A 16,861-nucleotide genomic window follows, 5' to 3' on the forward strand; every position below is an offset into this window, starting at 1 on the left:
GTTTTTGTATTTTTTAGTAGGGTTGGGTTTTAGTCTGTTAGCCAGGCTTATTTTAAAATTTTGATCTGAAGTGAAAAAAGTCACCTAAGGGAAGACCAACTCTGGCCTTCCAAAGTGTTTGAATTACAGAAAAAAACCACTGTACATAGTTTTTTAATGAATTTCCATATAGAAAAATTCATGTTTCAAAACTTTATTTTATATATATATAATAAATATATATATATACATCTATTTATTATATATATAAAAATAAAGTTTTGAAACATGAATTTTCATGTTTATCTATTATAAAACATTTTCATGTTTTATAATAGATATATACATATCTATTTATTTTATATATACACATATATACGTATATATGACTCTTTTCATAATAAAACTGTGACTATAGGCAAAGCAATTGCCACTATTTACTAAAGACAGAAACAAATATTTATACTTATAGCATCACTTTTTATGAGTCAGAATCCTGTCTTGAACTGAACTTGTCTTATATACAATTAAAACGGAGAAAACTCTAATGTTTTACATATATAAAGTCCAGGCAAGTGTGAATTGAATACACTTATTTTAAGTGGAAAAGTTTTTTAATTAGTTAACTTATCATAATTAAAGTAAGTTGGTGTCTAACACATTGAAATTTAGTATGATATCATCTTGTATGACTCAAAGAAAACTTACAGAAAAAAATGACTATTCATATACAAAATCATCTCATAGATAATCCAAAGATTTCTTATCAGAAACATGAGAACCCAAAAAGCATTTAGCATATATATTCCAGGTGCTGTAATATAATTAAAAAAAAAAAAAGAAAACTCATTGGGCTAGTATATTCCAAGTGTTGATGGAAAAAAACTTACAAACAGAAATCTTATTTCAAAAACAACTCTCCATCAATTACAATATTCCCAGATAGGTGCTGTGAAAGTTTGTTAAAAAATATAATAATAATCTAGGCCAAACCATTCAGAACATAGCCATAGTCAAGGACTTCCTGACTAAAACACCAAAAGCATTGGGAACAAAAGCTAAAATTGACAAACGGGACCCAATCAAAGTCCACAGTTTCTGCATGGCAAAAGAAATAGCCATGGAAGTGAATCAGCAACCAACAGCATGAGAAAAAAAAAAAAAAATTTCAGTTTACCCATCTGACAAGGGGCTGATATCCAGAATTTACAAAGAACTAAATTTACAACCCCTTGACAAGGGGCTGATATCCAGAATTTACAAAGAACTAAATTTACAACCCCCTGACAAAGGGCTGATATCCAGAATTTACAAAGAACTAAATCTACAAGCCCCTGACAAGGGGCTGATATCCAGAATTTACAAAGAACTAAAACAGATTTACTATTCACACACACAAAAAAATAAATAAAAATAAAAATAAAATAAAAAACCCACTCAAAAGTGGGCAAAAGATAGAAACAGATACTTTACAAAAGAAGTCATACATGAGACCAACAAACATACGAAAAAATGCTCATTATCACTGGTCATAAGAGAAATGCAAATAAAAACTACATTGAGATAACATCTCACTCCAGTTAGAATGGCGATCATTAAAAAATCTGGAAACAGATGCTGGAGAGGATGTGGAGAAATAGGAACACTTTTACATTGTTGATGGGAGTGTAAATTAGTTTAACCTTTGTGGAAGACATTGTGGCGATTCCTCAAGGACCTAGAAATAGAAATGCCATTTGATCCAGCAATCCTATTACTGGGCATATATCAAAAGGATTATAAATTATTCTACTATAAGGACACATGCACACGAATGCTCATTGCAGCACTGTTTACAATAGCAAAGACTTGGAACCAACCCAAATGCCCATTGAAGATAGGCTGGACAGGGAAAATGTGGCACATATACACCATGGAATACTATGCAGCCATCAAAAACAATGAGTTGGTGTCCTTTGTAGGGACATGGATGAACATGGAAACCATTATTCTCAGCAAACTGACACAAGAGCAAAAAATCAAACACCACATGTTCTGACTCATAGGCGGGTGTTGAACAACGAGAACACATGGACACAGGGAAGGGAGCACTACACAGTGGGGTCTGTTGGGGGGAAATAGGGGAGGGACCATGGAGGGTGGGGAGTTGAGGAGAGATAGTATGGGGGAAAATGCCAGATACAGGTGACAGGGACGAAGGCAGCAAAGCACACTGCCATGTGTGTACCTATGTAACAATCTTGCATGTTCATCACATGTACCCAAAAACCTATGATGCAATTAAAAAAAAAAAAAAAAAAACACTAGACAACATTTAGAAAAATGCTTCATGAGTTATATAAGGGTGAAACAAAATGACACTAGACAGCTGTATGAAGAAATAAAGGTGAAAGTTAAGATGCATACATGGGCAGTTATAGAAGCTATAAAACATTTTAACAATACACAGCTACATAATTTTTTTACATGGTTAAAAAAGACAAATGTACTTCAAAAAACTATTGCTATCTTATTGTTTTTGACACAAAATGCATGCAAATGTAAATCTGAGAACTCAATAACTAAAATGATGGGCATTGAGGTATAAAACCTGTAATTCTGGTGTGCTACCGAAGACAAACTAGTGTGACTTTAAGTTTTATAATTTTAGAATGTTAAATTTAGTTGTCATAGCAACCACAAAGGAAATAGTAATGGTTCCCTAGAAAGTTTTCTACATTACACGAGAGCGTGGGAGCCATGGATTAAGCTATTTGCTTTTCAGGTTACCTATCCCTGCATGGAGACACTCTGGGTCAATGCCTGAAGTGTCCCACCAGGAAGTAAGCACAGAGAGACAAAGTACATACTGTGGCTGCTGCGTCATACAACTTCTACTCCAGCAGTGCATACAAAGTGGGAGAGACTTATTTGTGCTCAACAACTGGTAGAGCAGTGGACACAGTGCCATTCACGGATTTGTTAACAGAAAATAGAAAAACAAACACCAATATCTATTCAACTACAAGAGGCAAAAAGAGAAAAGCTATGGATGATGAAAGACACCAGCCTTTTGACAAGAGGGTGCATTTCAGCGTGAGGCTAATGGAAAGTGCCAGCACATACAGAGACATTGTGGTGAGGAAGAAAGATGGTTTCAGTCAGATCTTACTACCAACAAGATCAACATGAAGTAACTCTTTGAACAGAGAATTAATAAAGGAAATCCAGAGTGCTCTGGATAAAGCTGCTGCTGACAGCAAGTTTGTGCTGCTCAGTGCAGTTGGCAGTGTCTTTTGCTATGGTCTTGATTTTGATAACTTTGGGAAGCATTTAAAATATAATAGAAAAAAAGCTAGTGTTAAACTAGTGCACACCATCAAAAACTTTGTGATTGCTTTTATTGAGTTTCAGAAAACTGTTATTGTATCGGTCAATCGCCCAGCCATTGCACTAGGTGCATCTACACTGTCTCTCTGTGATGTGGTTTGAGCTAATGAGAAGGCTTGGTTTCAAACCCCTTACACAATGTTTGGACAGAGCCAGATGGCTGTTCCACCATTTCTTTTCCAGAAATAATGGGAAGAGCAGCTGCCAATCAAATGTTTATCAATGGGTGGAAGATGAATGCACAAGAAGCATGTGACAAAGTCCTGGTCTCTCAGATGTTTTGGCCTGAAACTTTCACACAGAGGTTATTGTTAGAATTAAGAGCTTACCTCATGCAATTCATTTGTTTTGGAGAATTCCAAAGCTCTTGTGCACTATAACATGAAGAGTTGCAACAGGCCAATGAGAGAGAGTGTAAAGTCCTAAAGAAAATCTCAGGATAAGCACAAGGAATGGATTGCATGTTGAAATATGAGGAAAATAAAATTGATACATTTTGATTCTCAGTTGGTCTGCTCTTGAAACTGGACTAGGCTGAACAGAACTCACGATTAGATTTAAGATGCATTAATCCATCCTCACAGCTTGAGAAAATTCACGCTTAACTAATGCTTGTGAACAGAACTAAAACCATCCAAACTATTTGTTATCAGTGACATCTTCAGCATTGTAAAATTAAAGTAAATAATGGGAAAACTTTTTTTTGCTCAATTGTTATTATTTTATTCACATATACAAATCTAAGTGTATACTGGTAAGCACTAGACTGTTTCTTTAAGCTCTGGTTTTATTTATGGATAACACTGTATTTTTTTTAAAAAAAAAGAAAGTTGTTTCTTTAATTTTGAATTACAGAACATATTGAAATAACGTCTGTTTGTTTTTGCTAGAAGGTTGAGTCTAAAAGAGCATGAGGCAGCCTCCATGTCCATCTCACAAATATAAACACAGGACAACCTGATATGTTGCATTTGTCTTCATGAAGGCAGAAACACCTCAGAGAAAGAAAATTCTGAATCAAAAAACTTATCTTTCAGGATAAGCATTTTTAATAAAATAATCAATTGGGTGCAGTGGCTCATTTCTGTAATCCCAGCACTTTGGGAGGCTGAGGCTGAGCTCAGGAGTTGAGACCAACCTGGGGAATATGCTAAAACCATGTCTCTACTACAAATACAAAAAGTTAGCCAGGTGTGGTAGTATGTGCCTGTAATCTCAGCTACTCTGGAAGCTGAAACAGGAGAATCACTTGAAACTGGAAGGTGGAAGTTGCAGTGCACTGAGATGGCACCATTGCACTTCAACCTTGTGGACAGAGTGAGACTCAGTCTCAAAAAGAAAAAAAAAAAATCTGAAAATTATCCCGAGTAAAATATGCTAAAGAGTAAGACTGGCATATCAATTAATTTTTCTTTCATTTTTAATTGTCTAGCTCTTAGTTAACTTAGATAAACCACTATCTCTCTAGACTAGAGTCTGTTGTGCAGTATTAATGAATTATAAAATCATTTAGGTAGAAATGTCTAAGTAATAATGTTTATAACATCATTCTTTTTTTTTTTTTTTTTTTTTTTTTTGAGACGGAGTTTCGATATAACATCATTCTTAGGTTAACTTGGAGTATGTTTTATTTAATAAGTTAAAATTCTGGACATACTATTAAATTCAGAAACTCAAAACACTCAAAAAGTTTGCCTTTTTAAATTACTGTATATTTTTAATTTTAAATTACTGGTGTACACCTTTAAAGGCACAGCATTTTTAACAAACTCTACATATTCCGCTATACATAAACTCCCTGATGACCATTCGCTTGAGTTTTAAGAAGCTTTATTGGGTGCAATGTGTCATGCTTCTACTCTCAGCACTTTGGGAGACTGAGACAGGAATATCACAAAGTTAGGAGTTCTAGACCTGTGTGACCAACATGTTGAAACCTTGTCTCTACTAAAAACACAAAAAAATTACTCAGACATGGTGACATGAACCTGTAATGCCACCTATTCAGGAGGCTGAAACAGGAATTTCTTGAACACAGGAGGTTACAATCACCTAAGATTAATCCACAACACTCCATTCTGAGTAACAAAGTGATATTCCATCTCCAACAGACAAAAATAACTTTATTACATAGGCCTGATTTAATCATATAAAGACTACTGCTGATCCATATCACCTCTGTCACGGAATCCTTAGGTGGTTACTTCATCAGCCATAAACCTCTATAAGCAGTATTCTTTTTGCCCAACTTTTACTGAGGCTATCTGGTCTCATTTCATTCCCTTGGCCTTACAGAAGGGCTCAGCTTGTCCTATGGGCCTGGAGGTCATTTTTGCTGTGGGTGAATCAGGCACAGAGCAGAAAGAGTTACATGCGGGAATGACTGTTGTGCTCAGCCTTTGAGCATAGCAGGACACACTGGCTGTGGCAGAAAAAGAAGCTTTAGGTGCTGGAAAGGGTGCCAGCTCTCTGAAATCCTGGCTTCCACAACAGGCACTAGGGAATGCAGTGCAAGCTTAAAGATGACAGACTGCAGAGACCCAAAAGTGAAGCCTTGGATTGGAAAACATGTTGGTCTAGGCTTTCTGAAATGCTTTAGCTTTTCTCTTCTCCCTTCGAGTCTTGTTGCTGACAATGTGGTGAATGAGGGTGTGTGTTTTTCACCTATGTTTGCAATATTGGTCTATTTTAATGATGCTGATAAAGACAAACCTGAGGCTGGGAAGAAGAAGATGTTTAATTGAACTTATGCCACATGGCTGGGGAGGTCTCAGAATCACTTCAGTTGGTGAAGGGTACTTTTTTCATGATGGTGTCAAGAGAAAATAATAAGCAAAGATAGATACCCCTGATAAATCTATCAGATTTTGTGAGACTTATTCACTATGCTAAGACTAGTATGGGAAAGACTGGCCTCCATTATTCAATGATTTTCTCTGTGTTCCTCCCACAATGTGTGTGAAGTCTGGGAGCTACAATTCAAGGTGCCATTGAGTGGGAACACCACCAAATTGTATAATTCTGCTCCTGAATCTTCTAAACCTCAGTTTCTCACCTTTTACACTAATCATGACTTTGAAGTTCTCAAAATTTTAACTCATTTTAGTATTAACCCCAAAATCCACAGTCTAAAGTTTCAGCTGAGATAAGGCAAGTCTGACCTCTAACTCTGGAAAATCAAAATTACCCTAATTGGTTCGTATATGCAATGGGAGTATAAGTATTTGTTAAATAGCACCAGCCCAAAAGGTGACATTTTTCAATACATAGGTGTTATATGCAAGTCCAAATCCATTCAGACAATCAAGTTATAAAGTTCCAAAATGTTCTTTTTTGATGCCAAGTCTCACACCAAATTGACACTGATGAAAAGATGGATTTCTTTCTAGGTTGAATAAGTTTTTTTGGATGATATCCTGAAAAGTATTTTCCAGCTTGGATTCATCCTTTTTGTGCTGATTTCTTTCCATCTTTGTGGATTTACCCACCTGTCATCTTTGAAGTTGTTCACTTTCAGATTGGATCTCTGAGTGAGTGTCCAGTTTGTTGATGATGAAGTTATTTTCTTCTGTTTGTTAGTTTTCCTTCTAACAGCCTGGCCCATCTGCTGTAGAACTGCTGAGGTCCACTCCAGCCCTTGCTTGCCTGGGGATTACCTGCAGTTGCTGCAGAACAGTAAGTGTTGCTGCTATTTTTTTCTTCTGCTATCTTTTCCCAGAAGAATACCTGCCAGATGTCAGTCTGAGCTCTCATTTATGAGGTGACTCTTTGGATAACGGGGGCCAGGGAGCTGCTTGAGAAGATAGTCTGTCCTTTTCAGGAGCTCAGGTGCTGAGCTGGGATCTCCATTGTTCATTTAGAGCTGCTGGGCAGGTACCTTTAAGTCTGCTGCAACAGAACTCATAACCCTTCCCCCCACCCCAGGTCTCTATCCCAGGTAGTTAGGGCTTTATTTTTGAGTTTTCATTGTGCCGCTGCCTTTTCATCAGGACTGCCCTGCCCAGTGAGGAGACAACCTAGTCACAGTCTTCCTGCAGAGGCTTTGCTAAGATGCTGTGGGCTCTGCCCACCTGCCATGTGGATTTCCCTTCAGTTCTGTTTATACAGGTATAGTTAGAACTGCCTCAGCAAAGCTGGCCCAGCTCTGTAATGGTGGGCTTTCTCTGTAGTGGCAGGCTGGTTCAACAACGGGAAATACAGAGAACCCCACACAAATATTTCTAAAAAAGAGCAACCCCAAGGAACGTAATTGTCAGATTCACCAGGTTTAAAATGAAGGAGAAAATGCTAAGAGCAGCCAGTGAGAAAAGTCAGTTTACCCACAAAGGGGAAGCCAATAAAACTCACAGCAGATCTCTCAGCAGAAACCCTACAAGCCAGAAGAGAGTGGGGGACAATATTCAACATCCTTAAGGAAAGGAACTTTCAACCCAGAATTTCATATCCAGCCAAACTAAGCTTTATAAGCGAAGAACAAATAAAATCCTTTGTGAACAATCAAGTACTCAGAGATTTCATCACCACCAGGCCTGCTTTACAAGAGCACCAGAAAGAGGCACTAAATGTAGAGAAGAAAAGCCAGTATCAACCACTCCAAAAGCATACCAAATGGTAAAGAACATCAACACAATGATGAAACAGCATCAACTAATAGGCAAAACAGGCAGCTAGCATCAAAATGGTAGGATCAAATTTACACATAACAATATAAACCCTAAATGTAAATAGATTAAATGCCCCAGTCAAAAGACATGGATTGGCAAACTGGATAAAAAAACAAAACCCAATGGTGTGCTGTATCCAGGAAACGCATCTCACATGCAAGAATACACAAAGAATCAAGATAAAGCATTGGAGAAAAATGTACCACGTCAATGGAGAGCAAAAAAAGCAGGAGTTGAAATTCTCATCTCTGATAAAATAGACTTTAAACCAAAAAGGAGCAAAAGAGACAAAGAAGAGCATTAGATATGATAAAAACAATCAATGCAGTAAGAAGAGCTAAAGAACAGAAATATATATGCACCCAATACAGGAGCACCCAGATATATAAGGCAAGTTCTTAAAGCCTTAAAAGGAGACTTAGACTCTCACAGCATAATAGTGGAATATTTTAACACCTCATTGTCAATATTAGACAGATCAATGAGACAGAAAATTAACAAGGATATGCAGGACTTAAACTCAGACCCGGACCAAGCATACCTAATAGACATTTACAGAACCCTCCACCCCAAATTCACAGAATATTCGTTCTTCTTACACCACATTGCACCCACTATAATATTGACCACATAATTGGCAACAAATGACTCCTCAGCAAATGCAAAATAATGGAAATCATAGCAAACAATCTCTCAGATCACAGTGCAATCAAGTTACAGCTCAGTATTCAGAAACTAACTCAGAACTGCACAGCTTCAAGGAAACTGAACAACTGGCTCTTGAATGTTGACTGGATAAACAATGAAATGAAGGCAGACATAAAGACGTTCTTCAAAACCAATGAGAACAAAGACACAACATACCAGAATCTCTGGGACACATTTAAAGCAGTCTTAAGAGAAAAATATACAGCAATAAATGTATACTTTTTGAGAAGCAAGGAGAGATCTAAAATTGAGACTGTATCACCAAAATTGAAAGAGCTAGAGGAACAAGATTAAAAAAAAAAAAAAAAAGTCCTCAAAACCTAGAAGAAGACAAGAAATAACTAAGGTCAGAGAAGAACTGAAGGACATAGAGACATAAAAAAACTCTTCAAAAAATTAATAATTTCAGGAGCTGGTTTTTCAAAAAGATCAATAAAATAGACAGACCATTAGCCAGATTAATAAAAAAAAAGAGAGAACAAAAATGATAAAGTGGATATCACCACAGATTCCAAAGAAATTCAAACCATCATCAGAGTTTATAACAAACAACTCTATGCACATAAACTAGTAAACCTGGAAGAAGTGATTAAATTCCTAGACACTCACATCCTCCCAAACCTAAAACAGGAAGAAGTAGAAACCCTGAATAACCTAATAATAGGTCTAAAATTGAGGCATAAATTAATAGCCTACCACCCAAAAAAAAGCCCAGGTCCAGATGGCTTTACAGCTGAATTCTATCAGACATACAAAGAGGAGCTGGTACTATTCTTTTGGAATTTATGTCAAATAATCCAAAAAGACGGAATCCTTCCCAAATTATTTTATGAGACCAACATCATCCTGATACCAAACCCTGGCAAAGACTCAGCAAGAAAAGAAAACTTCAGGTCAATATCCATGATGAACATAGATGCAAAAATCATCAATAAAATACTGGCAAGCCAATTGCAACAGAACATCAAAAAGCTTATCCATCATAATCAAGTAGGACTCATCCTGGGGATGCAAGGCTGGTTCAACATATGCAAATCTATAAACTTAATTAACCACATAAACAGATCCAAATACAAAAACCACATGATTATCTCAATTGATGCAGAGAAGGCCTTTGACAAAATTCGACAGTCCTCTATGCACGCTCAGTAAACTAGGTATTGGTGGAATATATCTCAAAATAATAAAAGCTATTTACTACAAACCAACAGTCAATATCATACTGAGTGAGCAAAAACTGGAAGCATACCTTTGAAATCTAGCACTATAAAATGATGCCCTCTCTCACCACTCCTGTTCAATATAGTACTGAAAGTACTAGCCAGAGCAATCAGGCAAGAAAAAGAAATAAAGGGTATTCAAACAGAAAAAGAGGAAGTTAAATTGTCTCTATTTGCAGACGATATGATTGTATATCTAGAAGACATCATTGTCTCAGCCCAAAATCTCCTGAAACTGATAAGCAACTTCAGCAAAGCCTCAGGATACAAAATCAATGTGCAAAAATCGCAATCATTTCTATACACCAATAACAGACTTAAAGAGACCCAAATCAAGAATGAACTGCCATTCACAATTACTACAAAGAGAGTAAAATACCTTGGAATACACTAACAAGGAATGTAAAGGACCTCTTCAAGGAGAACTACAAGCCATTGCTCAACGAAATAAGAGAGGACACAAACAGATGGAGAAATATTCCATGTTCATGGCTAGGAAGAATCAATATTATGAAAATGTCCATACTGCCCAAAGTAATGTACATATTCAAAGCTATTCTCATAAAGCTACTGATGACCTTCTTCTCAGAACTGGAAGAAAACATCTTAAACATCATACGGAACCCAAAGAGAGCCCACATAGCCAAATCAATCCTAAGCAAAAAGAACAAAGTGGGAGGCATCACACTATGAGACTTCAAACTATACTACAAGGCTATAGTAATCAAAACACCACGGTACTGGTACCAAAACAGAGATATTGACAAAGGGAACAGAACAGAGGCCTTGGAGGCAACATAAAATATCTTTGACAAACCTTACAAATACAAGCAATGGGGAAAGGATTTCCTGTTTAATAAATGGTTTTGTGAAAACTGGCTAGCCATATGAGAAAGCAGAAACTGGACTCCTTCCTGACACATGACACTAAAATTAACTGCAGATAAATTAAAGACTTAAACATAAAACTTAATACCATAAACATCCAAGAAGAAAATCTAGGTAAAACCATTCAGGACATAGGCATAGGCAAGGACTTCATGACTAAAATACCAAAAACATTAACAAAAGCCAACATACACAAATGGGACCCAATGAAACTCCACAACTTTTGCACAGCAAAAGAAACAGTCATGAGAGTCAATCAGCAACCAACAGAATGGGGAAAAAAATTTGCAGCCTACCCATCTGACAAAGGGCTGATATCCAGAATTTACAAAGAACTAAACCAGATTTGCAAGAAAAATAAAGAAGCCCATTCGAAAGTGGGCAAAGGATATGCACAGACACTACAAAGAAGACATACATGAGACCAACAAACATATTAAAAAAGGCTCATCATTACTGGTCATTAGAGAAATGCAAATCAAAACTACATTGAGATATGATCTCAAGCCAGTTAGAATGGCAATCATTTAAAAATCTGGAGACAATAGATGTGGGAGAGGATGTGAAGAAATAGGAACATTTTTATACTGTTAGTGGGACTGTAAATTAGTTCAACTGTTGTGGAAGACAATGTGGCAATTCCTCAAGGACTTAGAAATAGAAATTTTATATGACCCTAAGGATTATAAATCATTCTACTATAAGAACACATGCACATGAATGTTTATTGTAACACTATTTACAATAGCAAAGATCTGGAACCAACCCAAATACGCATCGATGATGGACAGGGAAAATGTGGCGCATATACACCATGGAATATTATGCAGCCATGAAAAACGATGAGTTGGTGTCCTTTGTAGAAACATGTATGTACCTGAAAACCATCATTCTCAGCAAACTTACACAGGAACAGAAAATCAAATACTGCATGTTCTCAATCATAGGTGGGTGTTGAACAATGAGAACACATGAACACAGAGAGAGGAGCATCATGCATTGGGGTCTGTTGGGGGAAATAGGGGAGGGACAGTGGGGGGTGGGGAGTTGGGGAGAGAAAGCATGGGGGACATGCTAGATATAGATGAAAGGGAGGAAGGCAGCAAATCACGCTGCCATGTGTGTACTTATGCAACAATCTTGCATGTTCTTCACATGTACCCCCAAATCTAAATAAAAAAAAGAAAAGACAAATTTCTGTAGAGTTGGGCAGCTCTGTACCTGTGGCTTTTCCAGGCATACCGTGCAAGCTGTTGGTGGATCTATCATTTTAAGGTCTGCAAACAGTAGCCCACTTTTCACAGATCCACTAGGTAATGCTCCAGTAGAAACTATGTGTGTTAGCTCCTATCCTTTTTTTTTTTTTTCCAGACTGCCCTAGTAGAAGTTCTCTATGAAGGCCTCACTTCTGCAGAAAAGTATTTCTTTTACATCCAGAGATTTCCATACATCTTTTGAAATCTAGGAAGAGGTTTCAAAACCTCAGTTCATCAAATCTGTGTGCCCACAGACTCAATGACACATGGAACATGCCAAGGCTTGGAGCTTCTATCCCTTGATGCCAAGCTTGAGCTCTACAATGTCCCCATTTTGCCAAAGCCAAAATTGCTTGGAACAAAGAAACCAAGTCTCTAGTTTCCACACAGAATGGGAACCCTGGGCTCAGTACACCAATCCACCATTTTTGTTCTGAGATTGTGGACCTGTGACAGTGGAGCTGCTGTGAAGGCCTCTGATATGGCCTGAAGACATTTTCATCGTGATCTTGATAATTAACACTTGGATCCTGAAAATTCATAAAACTTTCGGTAGCCAGGTCGTTTTTCTATTCTGATTTTTTTTTTTCTTCATACTCAGTGCACAATGTTTCAAACCTGCTCCAGTTATGAAATTGAATGCCTTTAACAGTAAGGGGCTTGCACTTATTACAAAGGCAGGAGCATTTCTGGAAATAAGTATCAGATTACGAAAATCTAAACTGTCATCTTTATAGCATTATAGAGATATAAAAATATAAAAGTTGATAACTAAAAGAAAAGGAGTCATGTGTGGAATTTTATGTGTATTATTTGATAGCAAATTAAATGCTTTGCTGCTTAGAAATTTCTTCTGCCAGATACTCTAAATTATCTTTCTGAAGTTCAAAGTTTTCTATAAATGTCTAAGTTAGAGGCAAAATGCCATCAGTTTCTTTGCTAAAACAAAACAAGAGTTATCTTTTAAAACACTAGGTTTAACTGTATAAATTCTATATTCTGTAAGGTTTTTTTGTGGCAGAATCATTACTTCTTTTTACCACCTTTCAGAAATGTTTAAATAGTATTTTTGGCACAAGCACACATAAACACTCACAGATAATATATAAAATATACAAAGAAAATAATAAAGAAAATTATATTATTCTAGTACAAACGTCACAAGGAAACAGAAAATTATATGGCAAATAAGAGTCAAAAATGATAGTGTGTAAAAACACAGCAAAATGACAAAATAAATGTATTAGTAATATTTTAAACATACACAGCTTTCTTTCATTCTAAAATCTAAAAACATGATGAGTAGAACAGATAAAAATATTCTACAATTTAACTATATAGTGTTTACAACAAACACACTTTAGATGCAAAGACAAACTAAAGTAACAGAATAGAAAATATTGAATCAATTAAAAACAAAGAGAGAACAGGGTGCTGTAGTAATACCACCCCAATTGATTTTAAGTGATGAGTCACAAGGTGCAAGTTTTAATACAGAAAATCTTATAAAAAATATCACAACACACACTAACACACAAATGAAAATGATACCTAACATGTATACAATATAATGTATTATACAATAAGACAAAATCAGATAAATTTGTATTCCAGTTAAACATGTTATGAAATACTTCTAGTCACACACTAAAGTTCTTGCAGTCATTACAAAGGCAGAAGCATTTCTAGAAACAAATATCAGGTTATGAAAATCTAAGCTGTCATCTTTATAGTGTCATAGAGATATAAAAATATAAAAGTTGATAACTGAAGTAAAAGGAGTCTTGCGTGGGATTTTATGTGTATTATTTGATAGCAAATTACTAAATATACATCCAAGTAATAATTTACAAATGAAACTCTACTTTAAATTAGCATTAAGCAATTACAGAAAATAGATCATGGCTTTCCCCACCACTTATATGGATTTATTGATTACATTTCTCACGGTAAAAAAGTAAGTCAAAATAATAGGGTCTGGATGCAAAAAATCTTAGAGTGATTTGCTTTGATTTCTGAATCTCAGAAACAGGAAATTGGTGGTAAAACTGCACCAATCGACATCCAAGCAACAAAAAAATCAGAAGCAACTATGTTCGCAATCACCTCCCCTCTTTACCACAGATAGAAATGAAGGGTATCACTGATTGAGCCCCTCTCACAAATAATCACACTGTTTTCAAACTTAGCATTTATTTTCAGAAAGGAGAAACTTGGTAAATTCACCTCAACCTCCAAATCTTCCCTTCCCAAAACCAATTAGAAATAGTCACTGGATGTAATTTATGACTTTACTTCAGCTTCTAATTGGTTACCTTCTTCAACCAATAAGATTGGTCACTTGACATTCTTTTATTTAAATAAGATGTAAACCAGTTAAACAATGTAAAACCTCAAGAGGGTATTCAATCCACTCTGAAAGTTTGTAAGCAGTACTTCAGCAACTTGCTTGAGCCTACTCTCACTATAAAATATATTTTAATTTTGAAAAATTTGTGATATTGTTGCTTTACATTTTACTGCTTTCTGAGTTGTGTTTTATGTCTTTGTTCAAAATGACAAAAACCTAATTGTTGTTAAACCAGTAACAATATGAAAATAAATACTATAAAATCAAAAAAATTAAACTAGTCTCATTACCAGTAATTAATCTAGAGTTAGCACTATTCACATAAAAACAGCAAACATGGTGTGAAGCAATGCAAGCATACATACAAATATGGAGTTAGCTATTTTATGTATATATATGTGTGTATATATATTCCAATGTTCCAATCACGTTATATATATACATATATATATATATAATGTGATTGGAGATATATATATATATGTATATACGTACACATATACATATATATGTATATATGTATATATATAATGTCATTGGATATATATGTATGTATATACATATATACATATATAGGTATATATGTACATATACACATATATGTATACATACCTATATATACATATATAGGTATATATACTTATATATACCTATATATGTGTATATATATATACATATATATATAACGTGATTTGAACATTGGAATATTATTATTTTTTCTATCTATTTGCTTACTTCCTCTCTTAAGAAATTAGAATAGAAAAAGTTCTCATTTCATCTTTAGAAAAGTTATGACACTGAATTTATTTAGCACTGCATGAAAACTGGATATCAGATTTTGTTCCAGTGATGAGTCAACAGCCCAGTCCTTTCCTTCTGACTAAAGAATTTAATCCTCAAATCTGAAAGAAATTTCCTCAAGTAAGGCCACCTCTTAGTGCCTCCCAAACATTGGAAAAACATTATCCCCAAAACATATCCAAATATCTGTTAGAAATAGATTGATTTTAGTCATGGTACTCAAAAACTTATACAATTTTTGAAAGGGGCAATTAATTTTGACAGGTTTGATTTTGCGGATTCCAGAATAAATCTACCTTGGAAAATGTACAGTGAAACTTGATCTAGAGTATCTTTATCCTGGGCAGTTTTCTCAAAGCTAAACATAAAATAGTGAACCAAACCAAGCACGTTTCTTTTTGGATTTCAAGTCACTGAGGCAGATATCAGCAAGCCATTACCCAGGACGACAGCAGAGAGAAGCTGCAACAGATGAGTAGGGGGTTGGCCAATGGAGGGAGTTTCTGACAGGGAGTCATTTGTCACAGACCTGAGCAAGGAAATATTAATAGTATGATGGGACAAGGGAAATGAATGAAGTAACTTGGTGTTCTGCCTCTGAGATAAAATGTAGATTATGATACTGGCTTTAAAAATTATTAAGCCCATAATGAGTAACATTGTTGTCATTGGCCTGAAATTTGGTGTCTGCGATCTGAGGTGCCCAGTGGACAAACTTCCTTTATTTCCCCTTGTGTCCAGAGAGGTTTCGGTGTACTACCATGCAGGTACAAACTAGACACCAGAGCAGAAAAGTACTGTGCTTTTTATCTTTATTTTTTTAACAAACGGGTGCTTAAACAATAATTTTATTTTAAGATTACTATTTCATATAAGAATGTGATCTCATTTAGGAGAAACCTGTTTACTTATTCTAGCAAAGAGAAAGTTGTATTTCTGATTGCAAAAATTATCAACTGACCCTCTGGTATTTCAATTTTATGAGAATTATTGAGAAGATATAAGGGTGACTGAGATTTTAAAACACTGTTTTGCTTCTCTTCCACTTGTAGAAGTAACTCAGTCCCTGTTGACTTTAGGGGACTGAATCACTTTTACAAGCGGAGGAGAAGCAACTTTAAGAAAAGACACAGCAAAAGGTTTCAGAGTACACTGTTGAACCTATGAATTTTTCTGCTGATTAGCATAGCCTAGACTAAAGACAAAACAAGTAATGGGTCATAGCTGAAGGTGACATTTCAGCCTACTTGTTTCTGGGATTGAGGTTTAATTAAACTTTTGACATGTTGAAAACTGGGTCAACATGCAGAAAGAACATCGACAATTTATTAAATTATGTGTCTTCCCTGGAAGGAATAGAAGTGGAAGAAACAAGGATGTGTACGTTTTTTTGAAGCAAGTACAAGGCATTGTGCAAGTAAGGTTCTGCAGTGACTATTTGTCATTTTCAGCAAAAGGAGGAGGTGGGAATTCAGTTGGATCTCAAATACCATATGAATAAAACAAATAATGACAAAGCTTCTTTATCTTATTATTTTTATTATTATTATATTTTAAGTTCTGGGGTACATGTGCAAGTTGATTACATAAGCATATGTGTGCCATGGTGGTTTGCTGAATCCATCA

This window comes from Saimiri boliviensis, chromosome Y (assembly GCF_048565385.1).
Source record: "Saimiri boliviensis isolate mSaiBol1 chromosome Y, mSaiBol1.pri, whole genome shotgun sequence".
In the NCBI taxonomy this organism is placed as follows: Eukaryota; Metazoa; Chordata; class Mammalia; order Primates; family Cebidae; genus Saimiri; species Saimiri boliviensis.